This window comes from Salmo salar, chromosome 03, assembly GCF_965601325.2.
Source record: "Salmo salar chromosome 03, fSalSal1, whole genome shotgun sequence".
NCBI classification, from domain to species: Eukaryota; Metazoa; Chordata; class Actinopteri; order Salmoniformes; family Salmonidae; genus Salmo; species Salmo salar.
This window is the reverse complement of record NC_138293.1, coordinates 51,061,004-51,079,219: the sequence shown is the minus strand read 5'-3', so window position 1 is coordinate 51,079,219 and position 18,216 is coordinate 51,061,004.

The following is an 18,216-nucleotide window of genomic DNA, read 5'->3' as shown; positions in this document are numbered from 1 at the left end:
ACCCTAAAGCCTTTTTGAAATCTGACAAAGCAGCTGGATTAACAAGAAGTTAATCTGTAAACCGATGTATAACACTTGTATTTTTAATGAATGTTAATTATGACTATTTCTGTATTTTTAATTTGGCGCTCTGCAATTTCACCAGATGTTGTCGAGGTGGGTCGCTAGCGGAACGCCTACGCAAGAAATGTTAACAAACCTCCAAACGAGCTTCAATGCCATACAACACTCCTTCCGAGGCCTCCAACTGCTTTTAAATGCAAGTAAAACTAAGTGCATGGTCTTCAACCGATCGCTGCCCGCACCCTCCCGCCCGACTAGCATCACTACTCTGGACGGTTCTGACTTAGAATATGTGGACAACTACAAATACCTAGGTGTCTGGTTAGACTGTAAACTCTCCTTCCAGACTCACATTAAGCATGTCCAATCCAAAATTAAATCCAGAATCGGCTTCCTATTTTGCAACAAAGCCTCCTTCAGTCATGCTGCCAAACATACCCTCGTAAAACTGACTATCCAAAATCAAATCAAATTTTTACATCTTATTTGTCACATACATGAATAAAAATATGTACATAAAAATATATGAATGAGCAATGGCCGAACGGCATAGGCAAGATGCCGTAGATGGTATAGAGTACAGTATATACATATGAGATGAGTAATGTAGGGTATGTAAACATTATATAAAGTGGCATTGTATAAGTGGCTAAAGATACATTTATTACATCAATTTTTCATTATTTCAAGTGGCTAGAGATGAGTCAGTATGTTGGCAGCAGCCAATCAATGTTAGTGATGGCTGTTTAACAGTCTGATGGCCTTGAGATAGAAGCTGTTTTTCAGTCTCTTGGTCCCCGCTTTGATGCACCTGTACTGACATTGCCTTCTGGATGATAGCGGGGTCAACAGGCAGTGGCTCGGGTGGTTGTTGTCCTTGATGATCTTTTTGGCCTTCCTGTAACATCGGGTGGTGTAGGTGTCCTGGAGGGCAGGTAGTTTTACTTTGGTGATGCGTGGTGCAGACCTCACTACCCTCTGGAGAGCCTTACGGTTGTGGGTGGAGCAGTTGCCGTACCAGCCGGTGATACAGCCCGACAGAATGCTCTCGATTGTGCATCTGTAAAAGTTTGAGTGTTTTTGGTGACAAGCTGAATTTCTTCAGCGCTGCTGCGCCTTCTTCACCACGCTGTCTGTGTGGGTGGACCATTTCAGTTTGTCCGTGATGTGTACGCCGAGGAACTTAAAACATTACACCTTCTCCACTACTGTCCCGTCGATGTGGATAGGGGGCTGCTCCCTCTGCTGTTTCCTGAAGTCCACGATCATCTCCTTTGTTTTGTTGACATTGAGTGTGAGGTTATTTTCCTGACACCACACTCCGAGGGCCCTCACCTCCTCCCTGTGGGCCGTCTCGTCGTTGTTGGTAATCAAGCCTACCACTGTCGTGTCGTCTGCAAACTTGATGATTGAGTTGGAGGTGTGGATGGCCATGCAGTCATGGGTGAACAGGGAGTACAGGAGAGGGCTGAGAACGCACCCTTGTGGGGCCCCAGTGTTGAGGATCAGCGGGGTGGAGATGTTATTACCTACCCTCACCACCTGGGGCGGCCCGTCAGGAAGTCCAGGACCCAGTTGCACAGGGCGGGGTCGAGACCCAGGGTCTCGAGCTTAATGACGAGTTTGGAGGGTACTATGGCGTTAAATGCTGAGCTGTAATCGATGAACAGCATTCTTACATAGGTATTCCTCTTGTACAGATGGGTTAAGGCAGTGTGCAGTGTGATTGCGATTGCGTCGTCTGTGCACCTATTGGGGCGGTAAGCAAATTGGAGTGGGTCTAGGGTGTCAGGTAGGGTGGAGGTGATATGGTCTTTGACTAGTCTCTCAAAGCACTTCATGATGACGGAAGTGAGTGCTATGGGGCGATACCGATCCTTGACTTCGGCGACGTCATTTATAAAATAGCCCCCGACACTCTACTCAGCAAACTGGATGTAGTCTATCACAGTGCCATCCGTTTTGTCACCAATGCCCCATATACTACCCACCACTGCGACCTGTATGCTCTCGTTGTCTCGTCCTCACTACATATTCGTCGCCAAACCCGCTGGTCATGTATAAGTCTATGCTAGGTAAAGCCCCGCCTTATCTCAGCTCACTGGTCACCATAGCAACACCCACCCGTAGCATGTGCTCCAGCAGGTATATTTCACTGGTTACCCCCAAAGCCAACACTTCCTTTGCCCACCTTTCCTTCCAGTTCTCTGCTGCCAATGACTGGAACGAATTGCAAAAATCACTGAAGCTGGAGTCTTATATCTCCCTCTCTAACTTTAAGCATCAGCTGTCAGAGTAGCTTACCGATCACTGTACCTGTACACAGCCTATCTGTAAATAGCACACCCGACTACCTCATCCCTATATTGTTACTTATCCTCTTGCTCTTTTGCACCCTAGTATCTCTACTTGCACATCTATTACTCCAGTGTTCAATGCTAAATTGTAATTTTTTCGCCTCCATGGCCTATTTATTGCCTTACCTCCCTACTCTTCAACATTTGCACTCACTGTACATAGATTTTTCTATTGTGTTATTGACTGTACGTTTGTTTATGTGTAACTCTGTGTTGTTTTTGTCGCACTGCTTTGCTTTATCTTGGCCACGTCGCAGTTGTAAATGAGAACTTGTTCTCAACTGGCCTACCTGGTTAAATAAAGGTGAAGTAAAAAAAATTATAAACTACCTGGGAAGGTCTCCCACTCAGAAGTACGAGATGGGGAGGGGGCGGGGGTAGGTTGACCTCAGGTCTCCCCACTGGAAGCCCGAGGTAGGGGGAGCGGGGGAATCTATCAAATAGCGCACCTCTAACTTTGTACAGTACTAATGCAATTAGTAATGCAATTAGTTGTACAATTGAATTTGTGTGTTTCTTGTTTGAAGTGCAATAGTGTAATAATCAGGTTCTCTTCTTTATAAGTGTGTTATTCTATATGTGTATTTGTGTGATATAGGATATGTGCAATTTATTTATATACTACAATTTGTTTCTGTCTTTGTTACTTCTTTTTGAGTCTTATTTTTGTATATATGCTTATATTAATATAGTGTTAAATGTTATGATTATTTATTTGTGTTGTTCCAAATGTCTGAATAAAAGTTACAGTTAGTGCAGAATGGTGCTGTTTTTTTTGGGGGGGGGGGGGGTTGCCCAGGGTGCCATACAAGCTAGAACTGCCACTGCCTGGAGGGGGGTGGAGACAAGCACAAAGACAGGTGAAACAGATCCAGGGTGTGACAGTGTTGAGGAATTAAAAACACTCAGCATCAAACCAGTTCCTAATACAAATAAACACCCGTCATTCATCAGCAACATCAAAGGCCTAATATTATTTCAGGTTAAAATATGGCTTGTTTGTTGACAAACAAATGTTTCTATGAGAATGCTCAGTGGCGCATTTGATGACCAGGAAGTGTCAATTCAGTGTGTCGCCATCTTGCTACATGGAGGAATTTTCGGAAACATTGCATGAGCAGTTTGAGCTACTCTAGGAAGTTACGTTGTAGGCTAGCTCAGTGCTGCCCTCTCTCGTGGAGTATCTCAAACTGAAGGCCGACCAAGGTACTGCAGTCAACCATTAGCATCTAAATGATCCTTATACAGTGGGGGGGAAAAGTATTTAGTCAACCACCAATTGTGCAAGTTCTCCCACTTAAAAAGATGAGAGAGGCCTGTAATTTTCATCATAGGTACACGTCAACTATGACAGACAAAATGAGAAAAAAAATCCAGAAAATCACATTGTAGGATTTTTTATGAATTTATTTGCAAATTATGGTGGAAAATAAGTATTTGGTCACCTACAAATAAGCAAGATTTCTGGCTCTCACAGACCTGTAACTTCTACTTTAAGAGGCTCCTCTGTCCTCCACTCGTTACCTGTATTAATGGCACCTGTTTGAACTTGTTATCAGTATAAAAGACACCTGTCCACAACCTCAAACAGTCACACTCCAAACTCCACTATGGCCAAGATCAAAGAGCTGTCAAAGGACACCAGAAACAAAATTGTAGACCTGCACCAGGCTGGGAAGACTGAATCTGCAATAGGTAAGCAGCTTGGTTTGAAGAAATCAACTGTGGGAGCAATTATTAGGAAATGGAAGACATACAAGACCACTGATAATCTCCCTCGATCTGGGGCTCCACGCAAGATCTCACCCCGTGGGGTCAAAATGATCACAAGAACAGTGAGCAAAAATCCCAGAACCACACAGGGGGACCTAGTGAATGACCTGCAGAGAGCTGGGACCAAAGTAACAAAGCCTACCATCAGTAACACACTACGCGGCCAGGGACTCAAATCCTGCAGTGCCAGACGTGTCCCCCTGCTTAAGCCAGTACATGTCCAGGCCCGTCTGAAGTTTGCTAGAGAGCATTTGGATGATCCAGAAGAGGATTGGGAGAATGTCAGATGAAACCAAAATATAACTTTTTGGTAAAAACTCAACTCGTCGTGTTTGGAGGACAAAGAATGCTGAGTTGCATCCAAAGAACACCATACCTACTGTGAAGCATGGGGGTGGAAACATCATGCTTTGGGGCTGTTTTTCTGCAAAGGGACCTGGACGACTGATCCGTGTAAAGGAAAGAATGAATGGGGCCATGTATCGTGAGATTTTGAGTGAAAACCTCCTTCCATCAGCAAGGTCATTGAAGATGAAACGTGGCTGGGTCTTTCAGCATGACAATGATCCCAAACACACCGCCCGGGCAACGAAGGAGTGGCTTTGTTAGAAGCATTTCAAGGTCCTGGAGTGGCCTAGCCAGTCTCCAGATCTCAACCCCATAGAAAATCTTTGGAGGGAGTTGAAAGTCCGTGTTGCCCAGCGACAGACCCAAAACATCACTGCTCTAGAGGAGATCTGCATGGAGGAATGGGCCAAAATACCAGCAACAGTGTGTGAAAACCTTGTGAAGACTTACAGAAAACGTTTGACCTGTGTCATTGCCAGCAAATGGTATATAACAAAGTATTGAGAAACTTTTGTAATTGACCAAATACTTATTTTCCACCATAATTGGCTAATAAATTCATTAAAAATCCTACAATGTGATTTTCTGGATTTTTTTTCCTCATTTTGTCTGTCATAGTTGAAGTGTACCTATGATGAAAATTACAGGCCTCTATCGTCTTTTTAAGTGGGAGAACTTGCACAATTGGTGGCTGACTAAATACTTTTTTCCCCCACTGTAACTTCGTCTGTGTGTGATTTTAGAATAATTGGTTCAAGGACATACATCTGGTGAAATAGAAACAATTATTTGTACCAATGTTTTTGGATCCAATGTTTTTTGTTAATATGTAACAGAGAGTTGAAAAAGTTTCATTCAAACCCACAGCAAAGTTTACAAGCAGTTACCATGTGATAAATGACATCCAAAGCTTAATTTGGTGCCTCAGTCAGTGGATCCCGCTGTGGCTTCCAAAACATTGACCTCTGCTGGACACTAATTACAGGCTTAGTCTACATATTCTTCTCCATTTCTCATCGGACAGATGACTATGCCTGTAGAGCAGCGGCGAGTGAGTATTGCTTTGTGGAGGCACAGGACCAAAACCCTGAAAATATAAAACATTTTGGTAAAGTTTTCTTTGAAACAATGGCTACATTGTATTTCTAAATTTTAAATTATGAGTTTCAATAAGCATAGGCTGTTCAGTTTTTTTTATTTAACATCCTAAATCATGCAATGGACCCACAGTTAGGGCAATTGACCCACAGTTAGGGCAATGGACCCACAGTTAGGGCAATGGACCCACAGTTAACTGTACTACCGAGGTCACGAGTCATGAAGACAGTCTAATTCCACTTGACAATTTAGTCACGGTAATTAAGCTTATCCAAGCTCTGATGCTGCTGATGGTGATTAGTAGCCTACCAAAGTTTCTAACTGCCTGGTACTCAGCACTCTATTGTCCATCTAATCACTCTGACATCAACGCAAATGTAATTGAAAATCTAATCAAACACTTATTGAGAGCCCATGAGCTCATGTTGCGCAACATTTCTATAGGCAATGCAATTGCGTGAGAAAACAGAGTGATGGCCTCTATTAAAAAGTGGGGGATCCCATCAGCTTTCTATAGGCTAGGCCTACTATATTTATTTCTCAACTTTCCTAATACTAAGCACATTGCTTATCTTTACAACAGGAGTATAGCCTACCTGGCTGGCATGAAAGTGAACCATGGGAAACGCGTGCTCCATTTGTTATTTAAGTGCATAGGTGACATGTGTTTATTCCCCTGCCCCTGTTTCGAGACAGGTGCATGATAATGGTCTTGTGAATGATTCTCAGCATAAGGCAAGAAGCAATACCTTTAGAATAAAAAAAAAAAAAAAGTTTTCTAATCATAGTTGCACACCTCATGTAGCCTAGCCCATAAGCCTATGTGTTTTGATAAGGTTTGTATCACAACTAAAGTGGCCAAAAGACTTCTTAAAACTAAGAACATTAATCAGCTTTACAAGGGGTGTAGAGCCTAACATGCATACATAAGCAGCGTGTGAGTTTAAAGTTTGGGGAAGATCATTTTCACCATAAAAATGCACCTTTTTAAATAAAGCATTACATGCATAATCGCATTTGCGTCACTTTTAATAATGGTGTTTTCCCAGTAATGGAACATTCGCGCTTATAGCCTACTGTTGTGTACGCATTGCTGCACTTATAATGTGAAGAAATAGCCTAATAGTTTATCAACATTTTAAGCTAAATGTTCTGATCTGTTGTGTCAGCCAAATTGCGTAAAAAAAATGTTTTTTTGATGCTAGAGGTTGTATTAATTTGGTATCTATCGCATCCCACGACTGTCCCAGACTATGTTTGGAATATTTATTTCTTGCACAGAATAGAATAGGTCAACTTTTGTACTATGGGGGATAAGTAGATTGACATAGCCTAGTGCTTTGCTGTTCATTAGGCCTACTCATCTTGTTGGCTGACGAATAGTAAATGTGGACAGTTATTCCAATATCTTCAATATGCACCTCGGAATTGGATAAGGACGCCTGCAGTTGTGTCCGCGACGTGTCTGTCTTCACTTGCAGCCTGTGAGAAAGACCCGTGAGCCATGTGAGTGAGCCATGTGAGTGAGAGGCACTTCTGAGCAGGCAGCACTCCGGGCCAAGGGCACAATGGCCACTGGCAGCAAAAGGCATGGATGTTTTTAGGGTGCATTACGGCCACACAAAGGGGACGCCGCTGGCAAATTCGAGGCATAGGCAAGTTCTTGTCAAATTGTGAATGACAGATTGATGAAGTGTACAGCCTGCGCTGTACAACAAAGCATCACTTTCAAGCAACTTTTTTCAAATCATCATTAGAGTCGCATCATGCAGCCTTACAATATATTAAAAATCAAAACATATAGCCCAATGTTTGTAGAACAACTAAAGTTACATTAATGACTCTAAATTAAGCATATAGGAGTACCTATTCCTTTGTTAACCGCTCAACACAAAATAGCCACATGTGCGCACTCCCTCAAATCTTTTGGAGAAAATGTCCTTTCTATTTTATTCAGCTTTGTTCAATTGTATTCTTCATAATATAAAATAATGCCACAGAATTCATTCTAAGAAAATCTTGTCTGCTAACTGAACTAGTGTACCCCACAGCCATTTGGCATAGCCAGATCAGGACCTAACATAAGGACAACTCAGAATATGCAATTCTGTTCTTCTGAAATATACATTTTCTTCATATCAGGTTTCTTCAGACCTGTCTAAAATAAATAATAGATTTATTGTCAAGGTGTAGGCTATATTACATAGATTTATTAGACCTTTTAAAATGTAGTCATTCCGAAGGTCTGCATCAGTGGAAGCCAGGATGTGTTCATGTTAATTAACGGTCAATTACTGTGAGACCGACAGCTATTTGCTAGACAATCACCGGCTGACGAATTTCATGACCGCCACAGCCCTAGCCACAGTCTTTTATTAATGTATTTTTTCTTTAAAAAAATCTAGGTTGCTCATTTCAAACAGGTTTCAAAGCATACACGATAGTTTCAAAGTAACACTACCACGTGATCAATGACGTCCGAAGCTTCGTTTGATCGTATGGTTTTTCAAACAGTGTGTGGCAAAATGCGAGATCCCCACTGATTCAGCTGTGGTGCCGGTGCTTTCTTTAATGGGAAGAAGGCTGCTGAGGGGAGGACGGCTCATAATAATGGCTGGAATGGCGCAAACAGAATTGCATCAAAGACATGGAAACCATGTGTTTGATGTATTTGATAGCATTCCCCTGATTCCACTCTAGCCATTATCACGAGCCCGTCCTCCCCAATTAAGATGCCACCAACCTCCTGTGGTATCGCTCTCTATTGACATGATTGGTTGATGGTAGGTGGGGATGGGAGATCCTGTATAAACACAGACTCACTTCCTTGACAACTTACTTCACAACAGCTCTGATAAATTGCTCTGCGAAGCGTACGAAGTATGAATGCCTTGACTTCTCCAGAGGCCGTATCACTGTAAATGCTGTACGGCCAATGCAGATGACGGATTGATTACTGACTGTCCAAACAGCAAGTTACAAATGACCAAATCGGATGTGTGTGTGTTCAGACAGCCGGCATTTGCTGACAAGGCTATGCTAGTTGTCATAGTAAGGACAGGTGTGTGGTGTAGCATAGGAGGCTGCTGAGGAGAGAACGGCTCATAATAATTTCCGGAACGGAGCAGGTGGAATGGCATCAAACACCTGGAAACCATGTGTGTGATATCATTCCGCTCCAGTCATTAGCACAAGCCTGTTCTCCTCAATTAAGGTGCCACCAACCACCTGTGTTGTGAAGGCTGTTTGGTGGTGGTGCTTGTGCTTCCTATCACTCAGAAGTTATGTAGCAAGCTAAGGTGCCAATGCCTGCCATGGACATATCCAAGTTGCTTTGAATGATCAAAATAATAGAGTAAGAACACTTTTAAAGCCTCAAAGGATAACATGATCCAACTTTCACAACTAGTCCTTTTTGGCTAGCACATTCACCAATTGTTTTGTAAACAATTTACAAGCTAGTTATCTACCACATGTTCTTGACAAACTGTCAACAGAGTAGCTAGTAAGCAACAAGATACGCTGAATAAGTCTAAAAACCACATAAGGGCAAATAAATCAGAAATGACAAGTCGCATGGCCAGGAATCAGATTTGATTCTACGAAGGTGGTTTGATATGTGGTTTGAAATATCTGATTCCATGTGCTTTTTGGCTGTTCAGACTGCAGAAAAAAGAACAGATTCAAATCAGATACAGCATCAGTCAAACGTTTAGACACACCTACTCATTCAAGGGTTTTTCTTAATTTGGACTATTTTCTACATTGTAGAATAACACTGAAGACATCAAAACTATGAAATAACACATATGGAATTATGTAGTAACCAAAAAAGTGTTAAACAAATTTACATTTTATAATTTAGGTTCTTCAAAGTAGCCACCCTTTGCCTTGATGACAGCTTTGCACACTCTTGGCATTCTCTCAACCAGCTTCATGAGGAATGCTTTTCCAACAGTCTTGAAGGAGTTCGCATATATGCTGAGCACTTGTTGGCTGCTTTTCCTTCACTCTGCGATTCAACTCATCCCAAACCATCACAATTGGGTTGAGGTTGGGTGATTGTGGAGGCCAGGTCATCTGATGCAGCACTCCATCACTCTCCTTCTTGGTCAAATAGCCCTTACAAAGCCTGGAGGTGTGTTTTAGGTCATTGTCCGGTTGAAAAACAAATGATAGTCCCACTAAAGCATGCTGGTTAAGTGTGACTTGAATTCTAAATAAATCAATGACAGTGTCACCAGAAAAGCACCATCACACCTCCTCCTCCATGCTTCACGGTGGGAACCACACATGCAGAGATCATCCGTTCACCTACTCTGCGTCTCACAAAGACACGGCGGTTGGAACCAAAAATCTCAAATTTGGACTCATCAGACCAAAGGACAGACTTCCACCAGTCTAATTGCTCGTGTTTCTTGGCCCAAGCAAGTCTATTTTTCTTATTGGTGTCGTTTAGTAGTGTTTTTTTTGCAGCAATTCGACCATAAAGGCCTGATTCACGCAGTCCTCTGAACACATCGACCTGGCCCTGGTATCCTGGAAGGATATTGACCTCATCCCGTCAGTAGAGGATGCCTGGTTATTTTTTTTAAATGCCTTCCTCACCATCTTAAATAAGCATGCCCCTTTCAAGAAATTTAGAACCAGGAACAGCTATAGCCCTTGGTTCTCCCCAGACCTGACTGCCCTTAACCAACACAAAAATATCTTGTGGCGTTCTGAATTAGCATCGAACTGCCCCCGCGATATGCAACTTTTCAGAGAAGTTAGAAACCAATACACACAGGCAGTTAGAAACGCCAAGGCTAGCTTTTTCAAACAGAAATTTGCTTCCTGCAACTCAAACTCTAAAAAGTTCTGGGACACTGTAAAGTCCATGGAGAATAAGAACACCTCCTCCCCACTGCCCACTGCACTGAGGATAGGAAACTCTGTCACCACCGATAAGCCCACTATAATTGAGAATTTCAATAAGCATTTTTCTACAGCTGGCCATGCTTTCCACCTAACTACCCCTACTGCATTCAACAGCACTGCACCCCCCACAGCTACTCGCCCAAGCCTCCCCCATTTCTCCTTCTCCCAAATCCATTCAGCTGATGTTCTGAAAGAGCTGCAAAATCTGGACCCCTACAAATCAGCTGGGCTTGACAATCTGGACCCTTTCTTTCTAAAATTATCTGCCGAAATTATTGCAACCCCTATTACTAGCCTGTTCAACCTCTCTTTCGTGTCGTCTGAGATTCCCATAGATTGGAAAGCAGCTGCTGTCATCCCCCTCTTCAAAGGAGGTGACACTCTTGACCCAAATTGCTACAGACCTATATCCATCCTACCCTGCCTTTCTAAGGTCTTCGAAAGCCAAGTCAACAAACAGATTACCGACCATTTCGAATCCCACCGCACCCTCTCCGCTATGCAATCTGGTTTCAGAGCTGGTTATGGGTGCACCTCAGCCACGCTCAAGGTCCTAAACGACATTGTAACCGCCATCGATAAGAAACAATACTGTGCTGCCGTATTCATTGACCTGGCCAAAGCTTTTGACTCTGTTAATAATCACCACATCCTCATCGGCAGACTCAGTAGCCTTGGTTTCTCAAACGATTGCGTCGCCTGGTTCACCAACTACTTCTCTGATAGATTTCAGTGTGTCAAATCGGAGGGCCTGCTGTCCGGACCTCTGGCAGTCTCTATGGGGCTACCACAGGGTTCAATTCTTGGGCCAACTATTTTCTCTGTATACATCAATGATGTCGCTCTTGCTGCTGGTGAATCTCTGATCCACCTCTACGCAGACGACATCATTCTGTATACTTCTGGCCCTTCTTTGGACACTGTGTTAACAACCCTCCAGACGAGCTTCAATGCCATACAACTTTCCTTCCGTGGTCTCCAACTGCTCCTAAATACAAGTAAAACTAAATGCATGCTCTTCAACCGATCGCTGCCTGCACCTGCCCGCCTGTCCAGCATCACTTCTCTGGACGGTTCTGACTTAGAATTTGTTGACAACTACAAATACCTAGGTGTCTGCTTAGACTGTAAACTCTCCTTCCAGACTCACATCAATCATCTCCAATCCAAAGTTAAATCTAGAATTGGCTTCCTATTTCACTCATGCTGCCAAACATACCCTCGTAAAACTGACCATCCTACCAATCCTCGACTTCGGCGATGTCATTTACAAAATAGCCTCCAATACCCTACTCAACAAGCTGGATGCAGTCTATCACAGTGCCATCCGTTTTGTCACCAAAGCCCCATATACTACCCACCACTGCGACCTGTACGCTCTCGTTGGCTGGCCTTCGCTTCATAATCGTCGCCAAACACATTGGCTCCAGGTCATCTACAAGACCCTGCTAGGTAAAGTCCCCCCTTATCTCCGCTCACTGGTCACCATAGCAGCACCCACCTGTAGCACGCGCTCCAGCAGGTATATCTCTCTGGTCACCCCTAAAGCCAACTCCTCCTTTGGTCGTCTCTCCTTCCAGTTCTCTGCTGCCAATGACTGGAACGAACTACAAAAATCTCTGAAACTGGAAACACTTATCTCCCTCACTAGCTTTAAGCACCAACTATCAGAGCAGCTCCCAGATCACTGCACCTGTACATAGCCCATCTATAATTTAGCTCAAACTACTACCTCTTCCCCTACTGTATTTATTTATTTTATTTATTATTTTGCTCCTTTGCACCATATTATTTATATTAACTTTGAACTTTCTTCTAATTATAATTCTACCATTCCAGTGTTTTACTTGCTATACTTTATTTACTTTGCCACCATGGCCTTTTTTTGCCTTTACCTCCCTTATCTCACATCATTTGCTCACATTGTATATAGTCTCATTTTTGTCTACTGTATCATTGATTGTATGTTGTTTTACTCCATGTGTAACTCTGTGTTTTTGTATGTTGTCGAACTGCTTTGCTTTATCTTGGCCAGGTCGCAATTGTAAATGAGAACTTGTTCTCAACTTGCCTACCTGGTTAAATAAAGGTTAAATAAATAAAAATAAATAAAAAACAGTTGATGTTGAGATGTGTCTGTTACTTGAACTCTGTGAAGCATTTATTTGGGTTGCAATCAGAGGTACAGTTAACTCTAATGAACTTATCCTCTGCAGCAGAGGTAACTCTGGGTCTTCCTTTCCTGTGGCGGTCCTCACGAGAGCCAGTTTCATCATAGCGCTTGATGGTTTTTGCGACTGCACTTGAAGAAACTTTCAAAATTCTTGAAATCTTCCAGATTGACTGACCTTCATGTCTTAAAGTAATGATGGACTGTCGTTTCTCTTTGCTTATTTGAGCTGTTCTTGCCATAATATGAACTTGGTCTTTTACCAAATAGGGCTATCTTCTGTATACCACAACTACCTTGTCACAACACAACTGATTGGCTCAAACCTATTAAGAAGGTAAGAAATTCCACAAATTAACAGGCACACCGGTTAATTGAAATGCATTCCAGGTGACTACCTCATGAAGCTGGTTGAGAGAATGAGTTTCCATACGGCAAAGCTGTCATTAAGGCAAAGGTTGGCTACTTTGAAGAATCTCAAATATAAAGTACATTTTTATTTATTTAACACTTTATTGGTTGCTACATGATTCCATGTGTTATTTCATAGTTTTGATGTCTTCACTATTATTCTACATTGTAGAAAATAGTAAAAATAAAGAAAAACCCTTGCATGAGTAGGTGTGCCCAAACTTTGACTGGTACTGTATGCTAATAAATTGTATTTGAGTCACTTCAAACTGCCAGTGTAAACAAGGCTTTAGAACACTCAATCACACCCCAAACATTTATTGAAAAAAGCATGGTCCCAAAATGTATGCTCTCACAGAAATAAACTTAGACAGCACATACTACACATGGCCTTCAGGTACAAAATCTCTCACATCTACTGGGTGGTTATATGCTATTTTAAATGTTCCCCAATATTTAGGGTCCCACAGGAAACATTAACCCTGTCACAATACTGAAGTACAAATGTTTTTCTCAACTTCCAGCCCTTTGAAAACCATGTACCCATACTAGTGTAACATTTTCCATTTTCAAGCATCAATTTGAATGAATCACAACAATCCTTCCTATCCTGTTTCATTGGCTTAGAATGCACAATAAGATTTATATGATGCCATTGCAGTCCCAAATGTTTTCTCCAATGATAAATGAGAGGCCATTGAGCAGCCCACAATGTTTCCACAAGACAGTTATTCCGAATGACTTTACAGTTGAGGTACTTTTGACACATTTCAACCCCATTTTGACTTTGCCAGGGAAATTATTTGGAAAAACTAACCACAGATACAGTTGAAGTCGGAAGTTTACATAAACTTAGGTTGGAGTCATTAAAACTCGTTTTTCAACCACTCAACAAACTATAGTTTTGGCAAGTAGGTTCGGATATCTACTTTGTGCTTGACACAAGCAATTTTTCCAACAATTGTTTACAGACAGATTATTTCACTTATAATTCACTGTATCACAATTCCAGTCGGTCAGAAGTGTAAATACACTAAGTTGACTGTGCCTTTAAACAGCTTGGGAAATTCCAGAAAATGATGTCACGGCTTTAGAAGCTTCTGATAGGCTAATTGACATAATTTGAGTCAATTGGAGGTGTACTTGTGGATGTATTTCAAGGCCTACCTTCAAACTCAGTGCCTCTTTGCTTGACATCATGAGAAAATCAAAAGAAATCAGTCAAGACCTCAGAAAACAAATGTGGACCTCCACAAGTCTGGTTCATCCTTGGGAGCAATTTCCAAACACCTGAAGGTACCACATTCATCTGTACAAACAATAGTACGTAAGTATAAACACCATGGGACCACGCAGCCGTCATACCGCTCAGGAAGGAGACGTGTTCTGTTTCCTAGAGATTAACGTACTTTGGTGCTATAAGTGCAAATCAATCCCAGAACAACACCAAAGGACCTTGAAAATGCTGGAGGAAACAGGTACAAAAGTATCTATATCCACAGTAAAACGAGTCCTATATCGACATAACCTGAAAGGCCGCTCAGCAAGAAAGAAGCCACTGCTCCAAAACCGGCATTAAAAAAAGCCAGGCTACGGTTTGCAACTGCACATGGGGACAAAGATCGTACTTTTTGGAGAAATGTCCTCTGGTCTGATTAAACAAAAATATAACTGTTTGGCCATAATGACCATCGTTATGTTTGGAGGAAAAAGGGGAGGCTTACAAGCTGAAGAACACCATCCCAACCGTGAAACACGGGGGTGGCAGCATCATGTTGTGGGGGTGCTTTGCTGCAGGAGGGACTGGTGCACTTCACAAAATAGATGGTATCATGAGGGAGGAAAATTATGTGGATATATTGAAGCAACATCTCAAGACATCAGTCAGGAAGTTAAAGCTTGGTCACATATGGGTCTTCCAAATGGACAATGACCCCAAGCATACTTCCAAAGTTGTGGCAAAATGGCTTAAGGACAACAAAATCAAGGTATTGGAGTGGCCATCACAAAGCCCTGACCTCAAGCCTATAGAAAATTTGAGGGCATAACTGAAAAAGCGTGTGCGAGCAAGGAGGGCTACAAACCTGACTCAGTTACACCAGCTCTGTCAGGAGGAATGGACCAAAATTCACCCAACTTATTGTGGGACACTTGTGGAAAGCTACCTAAACGTTTGACCCAAGTTAAACAATTTAAAGGCAATGCTACCAAATACTAATTGTGTATGTAAACTTCTGACCCACTGGGAATGTGATGAAATAAATAAAAGCTGAAATAAATCATTCTCTCTACTATTATTCTGACATTTCACATTTTTAAAATAAAGTAGTGATCCTAACTGACCTAAGAAAGGGAATTTTTACTTGGATTAAATGTCAGGAATTGTGAAAAACTGAGTTTAAATGTATTTGGCTAAGGTGTATGTAAACTTCCGACTTCAACTGTATCCAAAGCATTCCATCTGAACCCTAAAAGTGTTATTTTACTACGGTACTGACAGTGATCATGATATTGCTCTCCATCATGTTTGTATTCATACATGGTGAGCTATGGTGCAACCGCCCTCCCTCAGGTTGGCTGGTCCCAACTCGACTGGTCATCTATCACTCCCCCTTGGAGTAGCCTTCCAAGGCAGTCATGGTATCCATTGCGGAAACCGATTTTTGGATGGGCCTAATGTGTATATAAATTGTAGATTGTTTCCATACGGTACCCATTTCAAGCCCAGTGACTCGTTCTGGTCTCAAACAGCTTCCATTTCAGCACTGACCCGTCAATCATGGTGTGCCCACTTCAAACAAGTTTTGGTAGAAATGTATAGTATTGGCAATTATTAGTAATATCACTGTCCACCTAGAGGAAAGGGACTGACAAAAGAGAAAATGTTTTCCAAAAATATAAGAAAAAGTAATCTGATGCCCAATCCAATCTGAACATAATCCAATATGTTACAAGTAGGTGCAAATTCAGTCAAAAAAGAATGGGAATCATAAAACCTACATCTGTAAGTGATTCATTTGAATGTTTGTGATTACTAGTGTGTGGGACTCCTGGTAATTGAAAATGTCAGTTATTTAGATGCACCATTGATCTCCATCAAAGAGAAAACTAATTTCACTGTGACAAAGAGAAAACTAATTTCACTGTGACAATCAGCATAACGCCATGCTTTTCATATAAGTGATGCGTATTATGGAATTTGGCTACGTTTCATAGTTACCTGTGAAAAGATGAACCTTTATGTATGAATATTTAATCAGATACTGAAGGGTTTATATTATGAATTACAGTTTGAATGTCAAGCCTGCACATGTAAGTCTGACATAATTTTATGATTTAACCATGTTTTAAATCATGAGATGTTAATTTTATAATTTCTCTCCATCTGCATGACTTCCTCTATCTGCATGGCTTGGCAATGATTATGTTCCCACTTCTCTTCCTTTCCAATCTCTTTATTGAAATGTAGATTATTAGTGTTTTGGCCTTGGTTAGATAGAATAAAGGCCTCTTTCTCTGTGTGCATAAAATTGCCTTTTATTTAGACACCACCACCCCCTTCATCATCCTCCTCCACCCCCCTCAACCCACTTCCTGTCCCCTTCTATCTTCAAATGAAGATCTGGGTCAGCCCCTTTCTCCTGGGGCGTGTCCATTGACCTTCACACTTTCTCCATTTGTAGGGACAATGCTGTGTGTTGTGTATGTGTGTGGCTGCCTGCATTCGACCCCTAATGTGGACAAAATTGGACCGCCCCGCCAAAAGCCCACATTCCAAAATTGCAATGTGTGGCACTGCCTGCACTCAAACCCTACAGAGGTCCAAACAAAGTTAAAGTGCTGTTGTGCATGTGTGTGGCTGCCGACACACCAATCACGAAAAACCTTATCCGGAGGGTTTTCAGTGGTTAGCTTTGCCCACAGTTGTCTGCATGTGAACAACCCCAATCCTGTGTTTTAACATTTAGAAATGTAAATAATGATTGCTTGCAAAACGGTTTTTGAAACATGTGCTGATATGTCCCTTATTTTTCATATCAGCGAGAAAGATATTTACTGTAGCAGTTTTGCACAGATCCATACGCTGTGTGTGCCTCGTTGATGAAACACACTTCCTCCCCAGTTATACGCTTACACCACAGGATGCTGCTGAAGGGTGGACAGCTCATAATAATGGCTGGAATGAAGTATATGGAATGGCATCAAACACATGGAAACCACTTGTTTGATACCATTCCATTTATTCCCGTTCCAGCCATTACTATGAGCCCGTCCTCCCCCAATTAATGTGCCGCCTGCCATCTGTGGCTTACTGTGGCTTACTTCACATGAATGGGCAGTTGTGCAGCCATGGGTGGGCCTGGGAGGGCATAGGCCCACCCACTGGGGAGCCAGGCCCAGCCAATCAGTATGAGTTTTTCCCCACAAAAGGACTTTATTACAGACAGAATGAGCCCTCCCAGACGATCCCACAGGTGAAGAAGCCTGATGTGGAGGTCCTGGGCTCGCGTGGTTACACGTGGTCTGCAGTTTTGAGGCCGGTCGGATGTACTGCCAAATTCTCTACAACAATGTTAGAGGCGGCTTATGGTAAAGAACTGAACATCCAATTTTCTGGCAACAGCTCTGTTGGACATTCCTGCAGTCAGCATGCCAATTGCACGCTCCCTCAAAACGTAAGACATCTGTGGCATTGTGTTGTGTGACAACTGCACATTTTAGAGTGGCCTTTTATTGTCTCCAGCACAAGGTGCATCTGTGTAATGATCATGCTGTTTAATCAGATTCTTGATATGCCAAACCTGTCAGGTAGATGGATTATCTTTTTTTCCCACCTTTATTTAACCAGGTAGGCAAGTTGAGAACAATTTCTCATTTACAATTGCGACCTGGCCAAGATAAAGCAAAGCAGTTTGACACATACTCCATGTGTAACTCTGTGTTGTTGTAAAACAAACATACAGTCAATAATACAGTAGAAAAATAAGTCTATATACAATGTGAGCAAATGAAGTGAGATAAGGGAGGTAAAGGCAAAAAAAAGGCCATGGTGGCGAAGTACATACAATATAGCAA